The 13,915-nt window shown below is 40.9% G+C and overlaps 2 long non-coding RNA genes across 3 annotated transcripts in view; one reads left to right on the top strand and one right to left on the bottom strand.

The window, feature by feature from the left end:
* LOC309848699 overlaps window positions 1-8,558 on the bottom strand; it is a 22,862-nt gene extending 14,304 nt beyond the window's left edge. Inside the window, exon 1 of the long non-coding RNA XR_014303221.1 lies at window positions 8,173-8,558. This is a non-coding gene — a long non-coding RNA (uncharacterized lncRNA). The remainder of the gene's footprint in view (window positions 1-8,172) is intronic.
* Window positions 6,201-13,915, top strand: LOC309848698. Of its 2 annotated transcripts, XR_014303219.1 has the most exons (4): window positions 6,201-6,476; window positions 8,596-8,754; window positions 11,190-11,245; window positions 13,344-13,915. It is a non-coding gene; the product is annotated as an uncharacterized lncRNA (long non-coding RNA). The 2 variants fall into 2 exon arrangements; XR_014303220.1 differs by lacking the exon at window positions 13,344-13,915 and having other exon boundaries at window positions 6,223-6,476; window positions 11,190-11,308.

Genomic DNA, 13,915 nt, shown 5'->3' with positions numbered 1-13,915 from the left:
AAGGAAGATGGGGCACATGGACCATTTCACCTTTGTCAGAGTACAGGAAGAAGAAAACAGCTCAAATGTAATGCATTCTTCAAGGCCAAAAGTAGACTAGACATGACAGTTTGGAGTCCCTGAGAGCCCTAAATGCAAGGCGCATTCAAACTTCCTCATCAACTCTTTTCTGTCGGTCTCTGTCAGATGTTCACAAAAAAGACTGGGGCAGAGCAGGGGACCTGAGGGTGTCCCCTCCAGTGACACGCAGGCACAAAATCCTGCCCACTTGCCTGACATTTCTTTCCTGCCCTAAAGACCAAAGAGAAGAATCAGGGTTTCTAAGGAAGGAATAGAAGTAAAAGCTGTCTGATGCTGGGGCTGGGGAAGAACTCTGTCCAGGCAGTTGATCTTGAAAACAGAAGCAGTAACTCACTGCTGTTGGAGGAGGGGTAGGAAACCCTCCAAGCCCATCCCAGACAAAGGTACTGAGGACTGAGTGGAAGTGAGAGCCAATTTCCCAGGGGAAGGGTCATAAAACTATTGAAGCTGGGGGGAGGGGGGGTGGGAGAAGGGGGGTGGGGTTATGGACATTGGGGAGGGTATGTGCTTTGGTGAGTGCTGTGAAGTGTGTAAACCTGGCGATTCACAGACCTGTAACTCTGGGGATAAAAATATATGTTTATAAAAAATAAAAAAATTTAATAAAAAAAAACTGTTGAAGCTAAGGTCTTGTATTGACACAAAGCAGAGGTCTGCTACCCTTGGGAGAGGGAGAGGGAGCTCTCACCCACCCAAGACCACCCACAAATACACTGCAAAGTTGTCTACCCTTGGGAATGGGTACAAGAATACTGAGAAAGCCCTACCTCCAAGGTTCAAGTGCATAGGGCCTTCCTAAGACTACAGATACACTTGGTAATCCAAGAACTTGCCCCTTTGCCTACCATTAACCTCACTGAGTAACAAGTGGCAGCCATGTATCCCTGAGGGAAGGGGAGGAGCATAGAAGAGAGAGTCCCTCTGTGGCTCAGGTGTGCAAAACACTGAAAGCAAACAACCTGGCAGCTCAGTCCCCACCCTACATGCAGGTGCTTTACCTGGGTACTCTGAAACACGTACAGTATTGTGGGTAACTACAGTAACAACAAAATATTTTTATAGTAGTAGAAGAACTGTCAACCCAGACTTTTATATCCAGTGAAGCCATCTTTTAGGAATGGAGGTAAAATTAACCCATTCTCAGATGAAGGGAAATTCAGGTAATTGTCAACAGATATTCTCTAAAAGAAATGCTAAAGTTCCTTAGGCTGAAGAAATGATACCAGCAAGGAAATGGAATCCAGGAATGAAGGAGAAACAACTGGAGTGATAAATATCTGGGCAAAAAATACAATAGGTGACTTTTTCCCTCCAAAGTTCTTTAAAATATTTATGACTGTTGAGGGGTGCCTGGGTGGCTTAACCAGTTAAGTGTCTGCCTTCAGCTCAGGTCATGATCCCGGGGTCCTGGGATCAAGGCTCACATTGGGCTCTCTGCTCAGTGGGGAGTCTGCTTCTTCCTCTTAGTCTCTAAAATAAAATAAAATTAAAATAAAATATTTTTGACTGTTGAAAACAAAAATTTATACATTATGTAGGAGGGTAATTTCAGTATATGTAGATAGAATTCATACAACAACTATAAAACAGAGGGGAGAGAATAAAGGAATCAATTTTTGTAAGCCTTCCACATTTTATTTGGAGTGCTAAAATTAGCTCTAAACTAAAAAGGTGCATAAAAATCTTACAGCAATCATTAAGAATATAAAGAGAGAGGCGATAGGCCAATAAATAAATTAAAACAGAGGCACCTGAGTGGTACAGCTGGTTAAGCATCTGACTCTAGGTTTTGGCTCAGGTCATGATCATAGTTGTGAGACTGAGCTCTGTCAGGCTCTGTGCTCATTGTGGAGTCTGCTTCAGATTCTCTCTCCCTCTGCCCCTCCGACTCATGTTCTCTCTCTCTCTGTTTCTAAAATAAATAAATCTATGAAAAATTTAATTAATTAAAATAGAATACTAAAAAAGGTTTAGGTAATCCAGAATAAGACAGGGAAAAAAGGAACACAGAAACAAGAATTTGAAGAGGCAAATAATAATATGGCCTATGTAAATCCAATTATATTAATACATTAAAATATTGAAGATAAGGCATCTAAGAATGCCAATTAAAAACTAGTGTCAAGTTGGATTAAAAACAACTGCATGCCATCTTATAAGAAATGCACTGTGAATATAATGATAATGACATTAAAAATAGAAAGATGGGAAGAGTTAGTCCATGTAAACACCATTATGAAATGTTGAAATGACTGTATTAATATCAGACAAAAGAAACTCAGAACAATGAAAATTACCTGAGATAAAGAAGGACATTACAGGGGTACCTGGGTGGCTCAGTGTCTGCCTTTGGCTCAGGTCATGATCCCAGGATCCTGGGATGGAGCCCAGTGTCAGGCTCCCTGCTCAGTGGGGAGTCTGCTTCTCCCTCTGCCAATCCCCTTGCTTATGCTCTCTCTCTCTCTCAAACAAATAAATAAAATCTTTTCAAAAAGAGAGAGACATTACATAATAATAAATGTTAATTTTCTAAGGCAATGTAACAACCCCATATGTGTATGAACTAAAAAACACAGTTCCAAAATAAATGAGGCTTAAAGAAGAAATAGCCAGGTCTGCACTTAGAGTTAGAGACTCATTACTTTCCTTTGTTCTATTTGATAGAACAAACAGATAGACCATCAATATGCATAGAGAAGACGTGAACAATGAATGCAACCTATCTGACATTTCCAAGTACTATACCCAAAAACAGAACACATATACTTTGCGAGTTCACATGGAACTTTCACTGAGACAGACCACGTTCTGTGCTCCAAGACTTACCTTAAATTTAAAGAAATTGAAATTATTCAAAGTATGTTCTCTGACCATAATGTAATAAAACTAAAAATTAATAGCTGAAAAATCCCCACATATTTTGAAATTAAACAACATGCTGCTAAAAACAGAACACATAAATCAGGAATATATTTCAAGAGAATTTCAACAAATTTTTGAACCAAATGAAACTTAAAATACAACATATCAAAATTTGTGGGATACAGCCAAACCAGTGTTTAAAGAGAAATGTATAGCATTAAGTGCTCACATTAGAAAAGTCAAATTAAACCTATTCCTAGCATAAGAAAGGAATTAATAAAATGCAGAAATCAATGGAATTGAAAACAGAAAAATACTAGAGAAAATCAATGAAATAAGAAATGGATCCTTTGAAATAATATTAAAGTTGATAAATCCCTAGACACATTAAGAAAAAAAGGAAGATACAAATTACTGATCTCAGGAATGAAAGAGGTGACATCACTATGTGTCTTACAGATATTAAAAGAATAGTAACAAAATTAGGAACAATGTTATTCTAATACATTTCATGACTTATATGAAATGGACAAATTCCTTGAAAGACGTAAACTCTCAAAAGTCACTTAAGAAGAAACATCATTGAATAGCCCTATATCTAGTAAACAAATTAAATTTATAGTTCACATTCTTTTTAATTGACAGAGAGATACACAAGTAAGCAGAGCAGCAGGCAGAGGGAGAGAGAAGCAGACTCTCTACTGAGCAGAGAGCCCTGGAATCGTGACCTGAGCTGAAGGCAGCCGCTTAACCAACTGAGCCAACCAGGCACCCCTATAGTTCACCTTCTTCCTACAAAAACCATCCCAGACCCAGATAACTTCCCTGATAACTTCCACCAAATATTTAAGAAAGAAATAATACCAATTCTACACAAGTTCTTTCCTAAAGGCAGAGGAGGAGGGATCACTTCTCAATTCATATAATGACACTATTCTGATACCAAAACATGATAAGAGCATCACAAGGAAGCTACAAACCAATATCCCTCATGAACACCGGTGCAAAAATCTTGAGCAAGATACTAGCAAATGAAATCCAGCAAGAGAGGATGTCTTACACTCTTACAGACAAGGAAGTATTTTAAGACTACAGGAGACATTTGAAAAGGGCACAGGAAATGCCTTAAAAGAGTTCCCACTGGTCAAACTTAGGACAGGTTTGAACATCAAAAAGAATAATAACAGTAATGTTTTATTGTGTATGGAATAAGAAAGAACATGTGAGCTTAATACTGACACTAAAATAAAAGTACAGGAATAAAAGGGTTTCTTTACAAAAGCACACTAGCTGGTCAGTGTAGATGGAATCCCAGCAAGTCTCAGGTCCCTGCTCCAAGGAGATCATGAATGACTGCTGAAATAATTGAGCAAAATGTTCTTGGATACTGGATATTCACAGGGTGTTGAGGTATCATCCTGCAGATTAATTATAAATTACAAAGATTAAAAAGAATTTTTACATTGGAGAGTTCTGGCAGATGACAACACAAAACAAGTAACCAAATTTATCAGTCATTGCTTCCAAAATACTGTATCATGCACCATCCCTAAACTCAATGACTTACAAATGATAGTCATTTATTTTGCTAATTCACATATCTGTGAGTTGGCTGGCTTTTGGCTGATCTAGGCTGGGCTTGGCGAGGTGGTTCTGCTGATCTTGGCTGGGCTCATTCAATTATAGCAGAGCAGACAGGGAGCTCTGCTCTAGGCTTGGCTGAGGCAGTTCTGATCACACGTGTCTTTTCCTACTCCTGGACCCAGCAGCCTGGTCCAGACATATTCTCATAGCAATAGCAGATGTACAAGAGAGCAGGTCCAACCACATTAACACTTCCAACGTTTTTTGTTTTTTTTTTTAAAGATTTTTTTTTTTAATTTATGTGACAGATCACAAGTAGGCAGAGAGAGAGAGCGAGAAAGAGAGAGAGAGGAGGAAGCAGGCTCCCCACCGAGCAGAGAGCCCAATGTGGGGCTCGATCCCAGGACCCTGGGATCATGACCTGAGCCGAAGGCAGAGGCTTTAACCCACTGAGCCACCCAGACACTTCCAAAGTTTTTGTGTCATATCTGTTAACATCCCACTGGCCAAAGCAAGTCACATGGCTGAGCCTAGGAGCGGGAAATTAATTACACCTTACGTCTCCATGGGATGGTGCTGGAAAATTATGTTTGACTTTGGTTTAATTAAAAGTTGAGGGAAAAGGAGGGGATGGAATTCAGAGATGCTAAGATCTCTTTGGGAGCTGACATTTTAGGATTGAACCATATGGCTCTTTTCCCAGGAATGGGGCAAACAAGAAGGGAGATGGGCATAGAGCTTGGGTTTTTTGCCCGCTTCAGGTCACTGGGGTGGCTGGAATGGTCCTGTCAATAATGCATCAGAAGTGCCCCTACCTGCAGCCTTAATCTCACTTAAGTTATCAGAGAAAAAAATATTCATTATATTTTATAAATACATAACCACTCACAACATATTCACATATTCATTCAGTATGTCATTTACAATTCAGAGTAATCATAGTGGTGTATTTTAAATCAAGCAGAGAAAGATACATAATAAATGCATGTATTTTTAGAGCCTGGTTCAGTTTCATGGAAAAAAAAAAAACATATAGCCGAGGGACATAATTGGAAAAGAGATGTAATTCAGTCGAGGCCAGAAAATTTAATTCATTCTAATATGTGTAAAAGAACAACACGGTGGCTAGAGATTTCTAACTTCATTTCACGTGATTCATAGGCTGACTCATTTCAGTGTGCTGCCAACATCAGGGATGGATTCTGAGGTGGCAAGGTGCTGTCCCATAATATACGAATGAATAAAAATTCACATCACAGGTTCTATTATGAGGCTGTTGGTCTCTGCGGAACTGCATACGCAACCTCAGAGGAGACATTTGGGCAGCGGGGAAGGGAGAAGTAGCCTGCTTAAAATGAAGCCTCACAGGGTTCCTGGGTGGCTCAGTGGGTTAAGCCTCTGCCTTCAGCTCAGGTCCTGATCTCAGGAATTGGGCTAAGCCCTGAATTTGGCTCTCTGCTTGGTGGGGAGCCTGCTTCCCTACCTCTCTGCCTACTTGCAATCTCTCTCTCTCTCTGTCAAACAAATAAATAAAATCTGAAAAAAAAAATGAAGCCTCATGTGTCTGAAATGGAATATTACAGACTCTAAAAATAGGTGCTAAGTAACCACTCTGTCAGGAAATGATGTATCACAAAGTTAAGCTTTCCGCTTAGGGAATGTAAAAGGACTTTTCTTTTTCTCCGTTGTGTTCTGTCTTACGGGGGAAAAAGTGCCTCTCAGAAAGAGAACTCAAAATCTGTACACGGGGATTCTGTACCTTCTTCATTCATAGCATTTTATTATTATTTTTTTAATGAGATGTTTTCGGATCCTTGAGCCGACAGTAGAGTCTCTGTTATATTCTTGAACCAGGGTTCTGGGGACCGGATGCCTATGAAGCCAAGGCCTTCACAACAAAATACCCACACCCCAGCCTCACCCTCACCTTCAACCGGTGCTTTTATCAGGTAAGTATTGCTGAATTATTCCTTTGAATTACAGATCATCCAAACGTAAGCCATGGCCAACGCTGACAGGAAAGGGAAGGGGTGTGGGTAAAAAGGATTGGGCAAAGGGAAGCATTATGGACTGAATTACGTACCCTCCTCCCCAAAATGCGTATGTGACACCTTAAGCCCCCATGTGGCTGTAGTTGAAGATGGAGCCTTTAAAGAAGTAATTAAGGTTAAATGAGGTTTAAGAGTGGGGCCCTAACTCAACAGAATTGCTGTCCTTATAAGAAGAAGGGACACCAGGACACTGGGATAGAGAAGAGGTCACGTGAGGACTTAGCAAGAAGGTGCCATCTGTGAGCCAAGGAGAGAAGCCTCCAGAGAACCAAACCTACCAACATACGCAACCTTAGAGGAGACATTTGGGCAGCGGGGAAGGGAGAAGTAGCCTGCTAAAATGAAGCCTCACAGGGTTCCTGGGTGGCTCAGTGGGTTAAGCCTCTGCCTTCAGCTCAGGTCCTGATCTCAGGAATTGGGCTAAGCCCTGAATTTGGCTCTCTGCTTGGTGGGGAGCCTGCTTCCCTACCTCTCTGCCTACTTGATCTTGGATCTCCAAACTCAGAACTGGGAGAAAATACATGCCTGTGGTTTAAGCCCCCCAGTATGTGACAGTTTGCTATGGCAGCCAGAGCAGACTAACATAGGAAGTAGTACTTATTATTCATGCACTGGGTGGTGAACCCTAGGATAAACACTCAATACATGTCATTAACTTAATCCTTTAACAGGCCTGTGAGCTGGGTAAAAGTAGCTCAGAGGGCAGGAGCTTGCTCAAGGACACAGAATGGCAGACTCTCTATTGGACCTCATGTCTACTCGATTTCAAAGCTCAAACTGTTTTTACTGCGTTAGAGGTTCTCAAATATTGGTATGCTTCAGGATCATCTAGGGAGCTTGTTAAAAGTTCAGAGGCCTCTATCCCACCCAAGATTACTGAATGAGCTTGAGGCAGAGGACCCAGGCTTCTGTATTTTTAATAAGTTCCCCAGGGAAGGCTAGCACCACCCCACCCCCACCCCGCCCCACACCTAGTTCATGTGGCTATGTGAGGAAGAGTTTGCTGTCTGGTGGTTTTTCAATGCTGCATGGGGAGACCAGCAGCTGTCTAAGACCAATAAAGCTTGTTTAGCATCTTTCTCAACCTCTTAACTTCACAGGAACTCCAGAAGCTATAATTTTCATGAGCTTTTATTGGGGGAGGGTTGGTTTCCAGCAATGTCAATTTAAAATGCAAAAATCCACTCTGAATTGACACATGACCTTGGGTAATCACCTAAACTGATGGTCCTTGATTTGCTGAGGTTGTCTTACTCTACAGTCTGGGCTATCATGCTATGACTCAGAATTTTTAACATGGCCATTTCTGTGTTCTCTGACCTATTTGCTGCTGTCAGCCACATCCACTGCAACAAAGTTTCAGCAGGACAAAAATGCCAAATTGTTTTGGAAAGCTAATAACTGCTCCTTAATTCTTAATGTTTTATGAATTTGGAATTCTGTTTACTGTATTCCCATAAAGTTTAGTGCACCCATGGTTATTTCAGGCCACTGAATTATTATTTTGTGCAGGGAACCAGACAAATACCAGATATTCCTTCCCTGACAAGGCTTCCTGAACTGTCTAATTAGTTTCAAGGAGAAAGATACTCACTTGTACAAGCCAGCCCATTATTTTCTTAACATCAAGGAATATCCTTTCTCAGCATATGTCATCCCTGAAGCTGTGGATTTGCAGGGCTGTCTCACCATCAGACAGGAACATAATTTGCTTCTGCGTGGTATTTCCGAGGCCCGATTTCTTATTTCTTGTCCACTATTTTAAGAATGCGATGAATTCAGAAACTCAGTTTGGCTTCAAGGATTGTTAGCTATTTCCTAACTGTCCCTCTAGGGAAAGAGGAAGTAAGAAGAACGGAGAAGGCAAAAATCAATAGAGTCTGCGTGAATTAGCTCTCTCCCTCCATCAGACACCATGAACCTGAGTGAAGTGCAATCATGGTGTAGCAGAAGCCAGTGGGCATCAAAGTGCCAATCAAGCGCAGGGAAGAGCTGACTTTCCTCCGCTTTCTCGAAGCTCTTCTTTGCCAGGAGGAAACAATTACAGGAAGAACGTTGCTCCTCCAAAGAGTCTCTACAGAGAACAGCTTGCAGCACCTGGAAGAAAAATAGGCTTTGCTAAAGGAATCTATGTTAAGGGCACGGAACTATGCACCTTAAAATGTTGAACGTTACGGTATGTAGATTATTATACCCCGTTTAAAAGAGAGGCTGTAACTGGGGTGCCTGGGTGGCTCAGTGGATTAAAGCCTCTGCCTTCGGCTCAGGTCATGATCCTAGGGTCCTGGGATGGAGCCCTACATCGGGCTCTCTGCTCAGCAGGGAGCCTGCTTCCTCCTCTCTCTCTCTCTCTGTGCCTGCCTCTCTGCCTACTTGTAATCTCTGTCTGTCAAATAAATAAATAAAATCTTAAAAAAAATAAAAAAGAAAGGCTGTACCAGAAAAGAAAATACACTAAGGGATTTTGTTTTATATACACAAAACAGGAAGAGAGAAGTGTGAGGGAAGAGTAAGGAGACACACAGACAGACAGACATACACACATACACACATACACACACACGTATGAGCACGCACGCACAAAGAACCCGGAAGTGCCAGGAGACTGGACACCTGGCTCTCCACTCACTGTTTGCATATAGTATGTGTTTACATATCCCCTGCCACATGTGGCAATTCTTACCTTATGTCAGGGGATTCTTATTCCTATAGAGTCAAAGGACAAAGAGCTTTGTCCCAAAGGCAGCCACAAAATGACAGGCTCTAGGATTTGACTAGCATTATTTATTGATTTGACTTATATTATCACTAATTTGACCTATATCTTCTGTTAGTACCCATAGGATAAAAGGGACCCCTCTTTAGGCTGGATCATGGGACCACAGCCTTGCTCTCTTCCTCTGTGACCCATGCTTCCCTCAGCAGTGGCTCACCAAACTCATGACCCTTATGAAAAGCTACTTCACCTTAATTATAAACTATTCACATTCACAGCATCTTTGGGCTCAGCTTTGGTCATAAAACCAGCCTCTTTGCTTAGCTTTGTCCTGTGTATGCCTAGGTCATTCAGGTTCCACTTCTCAGTCACCAGCCCTCGAGCCAAGGCATATGCTGGTCCTTCAGGCACAAGTGACCTAAAAGGTTCTAAGGACCCCATCTTGGGACCTCTGCCTACCTTGTTCCCTCACTTTCAATGTCCTGGCAAATCACTGGGCACACAGTCTATGGCAAGTTTAACCAGTCATGGTTCTCTTCAAATATTTTCCTACTAAGGTCATAGCTGTCTCTCTCTCTCTCATTCAAGTTTTCCTTGCAGACATTCCTGTCTCTTCTAACCCAGGGCATCAGTCTTTTCTTCTTGCTGAACATAAGTGATCAATGCCCAGGACATTACACTTAACATTAAATTACATTTATACATATGTAAATATATGCATATGCATATGTATATATGTAAATATATGCATATATATGTGTATATACATATATATATATGAAATGGTCTGGGAGGAGATACATAGAGCCAGAAAGAGTGAGTATCTCTGAGAAGGGGAGTGAAGCTAGAACAGGGGCCCAAGAGGAACTACTACTTGGTCTTTGCTATTTGTTTCTATGTGTATCTTTATAATTTTTAAATTAGCATGAAATGTTTGATGAGTGAAAAAAATTTTTAATTGCATGAAATAATTCTTGCCTGAAGCTAAGAAAAGGGGACACAGACATATAAATAACTTAAGAGGATCAAATTAGCTCCCCAAGCCCTCATATTTGAGTCTACTTTTCCTAAAAACAATACACTGTGCAGTAGTAAGGATATGCAAAAAAAAAAAACCATAAAGAAGGTAATGATCCCAAGTCCTCCTCATCTAACTTAAGAAAACAAAGACTGCCAATACAATGAAAGTGTCCCCCCTACAACCTCTTCCTTGTCACCGCTACTCAACAATTCCAAGAGAAGCAAGAACTACTTGTCATTCCATGACCAACATAGTAACTGATGTAGGAGCTGGCCTAAGTTTTGCAGATGGGAATTCCAGAAAATGCCTCTCAGGAAGCAGAGAGAAGGGATTTGAGCAAAGCCCTGGGCTGATTTGTTATTGTTTTGTGTTATCTGCATAATGCTCTCTTCCTTTGGCAAGAAGATATTAGTTGGGAGGATGTCTGAATCAAAGTCAGCAACAAGCTCTGTGGGCAGCAGCCCCGCACCATGACTGGCCCTGCTCCCTGGGAACATGTTTTCCATGATCACTGTGTCCGCCGTGCCCATGGTAATGAGGAGTTGGCTGTCATCCACTCATTTTGCGTGTACGTCACGGCAGGCCACCTAATCAACATTCCACCGGAAGGCGGCTCTGTGACCCTGCAGTTGAATGACACTGTTGCTTTCCAAAAACAGTAAATCAAAGGAAATAGAGATTGCTGGTGAATGAAACCTTTTATGTTCTTTTTTATTAGCACTTGAAGTTGGGTTTTCTCCAGTATCTTTTTATGGTCTGCAAGCTCAAGTGTGATGGATATGTCTTTGGAAATTTGTGACGTAATTAAAGACTCTGTCCCCTCTGGATCACCTGCTGGTGGTTACAGGTGTTTTTTATCTTCTTTTTCTTTCAGTGGAGTTGATGAAGCCCAAGCTGATTTTACGTAAAGGATGCTCGCAAAGAATGGATGTAAGTGAGAACCACTTCTCCTAAGAGTGAAGATTCTGTTTCTGATCATTCTAACCATCACCCCCCCTATTTGGGGGGCCAGTTATTATTTCCAGCTTTCTTTGTTGTTCATTTTCCTAAAAGAAATATAATTTAAATAATGCTAAGTACATTAATTTACAGCATGCAAGTGCCTGGTGATAAGGCTTTTAGTTCCCCTCAACTTTATAACTGTATCTAGGCCATAACATAAATTGCCTGAAAAGTACCTAGTGCTCTGCCAGTTGGCAGCATCGGCTTTACATGTCAATTTGAAAAGGTTTAGATGTAAAGCTATGACATACTCATACCAGAATGATCCCTGTTATGTTCCCATAATTAAAGAGAGGTGTTCACTAGGTCTGTCTTATCCATCCATCATGGAGTCAGAATGGGGAATGGAAGTGGCTCATTGATCAAAATATCAGAATTAGATTGATCTTGGTTCAGATCTCTTCCCTTAACACCATCCAGAGAGTTACTAACTTTGAAAATTAAAAAGACACACAAAAAAATCAGGTGAACAACTGAAACATTATTCTTTCTATCTATCATCTATCTATCTGTCTGTCTGTCTGTCTATCATCTATCTATCTCTATCTGGAATCATAATAATGACATGAATAATCATATACATCTTACTATGTAACTTACTAAAAGTTATTTAACTTACTAAAGTTATATAACTTACTAAATTTACTTAACTAACTTACTAAAAGTTAACTTAAATATAGCCAAATAACCAGATATACCACAATTTCAAATAACAGTTATGAAGAATGGTCCTGTCCCCCACCTGCCCCTGTCCCTGGCATAGGGAAGCCCTTGCCAGGGCACAAGACAATGGGGTCCGGCTGCAATAATCCTTTTCCTTCACCTTCCTAATTAAGTGTGTCTGATCCACTTCTTAGTCTCATCCAAATTTTATGCTGATGTGGTCATAACATTTGTCCTAACAAATCAGATAATATTAATGAGCTGTAATTATTTTACCCTCATTTTATAGACAAAAAATGAGGCCAGAGATGCTCTGACTTGCCCAAAATCCTGTTAGTCAGTGGCGAAGTCAGAAGTAGAATTCCAAATTCCTAGCCCCAGTGCACTATGCTTCACCCCAGAACACTCTTATCTTATAAGACTGAAAGATACTAATTAAGAAAACACTAATTAATGCTGCACTATGGGGAACTCCCAACAGTACATTAAGGAACATCAAGAGAAAACATATCCTTGAGTAGACCTCATCTTTGACATCACGGATCTTCTTTGAGACAGTAAAATCACAGTCTTAGGATGTTTTTAGTGAGGATCAACACTTGCTAAAAGACTGTTTCAGAGAATCACAGAAACTCTGAAGTCCTGTGGATTTTGTACCATGTTTGGATTTGCCATCAATTTCTCAGTGACTGTGTTAGCATTTCAAGCCAGCTGGGGATAGGCCAGAAAATGAGAAAATTAGCTAGAAGCATCCAATGCCCTTGATTTAATAGCTGCTTTCATGGAGCTAACATCAGGCTCGTTTTTGACCAGTCATGATTAATTCTTGCAATGATTCAGTTCTCTTTTGCCGCGGCTTGTCTAAAATACTTGGCTTGCATAATCATCTGTTAGAACTTTACTGGTGAAAAAAAAAAAAAAGACTAAGACAACTAACTAATATAAAGGAAACTTTGTAGCCACCTCCACAGAATGAAGTTAAGCTCAGGACCCCGCTTGGCCTTCACCCTGAACTGGACTAGTGCTCATGAGGTTCAACTGTGCAAGCAGAGCAGACATGTAATCCTATCCAACTGAAGCTAACTGTCCTTTTCCTGTTGAGAGACAGTACCCCAGAAGCAGATACAGTAGGCTGAGCTGGCCATTGCTCCAGAGGCAATGAGTTGATTGAGCCCCTCAGCCGCACTTTGCAAGACAGTTCATGAGAGGGAAAGATTATACCTCTACTTTAACATAATAAGGTTTTCGATGGGATGGAGTGGGTATACCCTCTTTGGTTTTATTCCTACGGTGTCTAAAGCTGGTCCTAATTCTATCTAGACTCCAGGGAGTGATCAGGGCTAGACCCCCTGTCTCTTGCAAGCTAACAGGGCTCTGGAAGATTCGTGAGGTGCCGCCTCCTGGGCTGCATGGCTGGGTCCCTGTGATACAGTGTGGAGGCGTGGTGTTGGCATTTTCCACGGCACTGAAGCCGAAAGTCTACAGATCTTCTGAAGAGGACAGAGGGCTGACCAGAAAAGAGGGCTTAAGTTTACAGATTCCTATTCGAAGCCCACAGTCTTCCTGTAGATGAAGGGATTTAAATATACAGTGTGCATGAGACAGGCCATACTGTCCTGCGACCTCAAAAATAAATCCAGCCATCTTCAACCTCCAAGAGATAGCTTTGCAAGATGAAACATTTCTGGGGATGTTGTACAACAGCATGCATATGCTTCATTCACAATATTGAACTCTATACTTGAAAATGATTAGGATAATAAATTTTGCTATTTTCATTACAATGAAACTTTAAATATTAAAAATAAAAGTCTCTTGGATGACCACTTTCAATTTCATTCACCTCCCTCGAGGTGCCATCTGCTTATTTATTTGATGCAACTATTTTTCTATGTGTTTACATACACACTTACATAACTAAAAAGGAATAAACAA

The sequence above is a fragment of the Mustela nivalis genome (assembly GCF_964662115.1).
Source record: "Mustela nivalis genome assembly, chromosome: 15".
Taxonomy (NCBI): domain Eukaryota; kingdom Metazoa; phylum Chordata; class Mammalia; order Carnivora; family Mustelidae; genus Mustela; species Mustela nivalis.
Note: the sequence above shows the minus strand (reverse complement) of the source record. Positions and strands in the feature narration are given on the sequence as shown.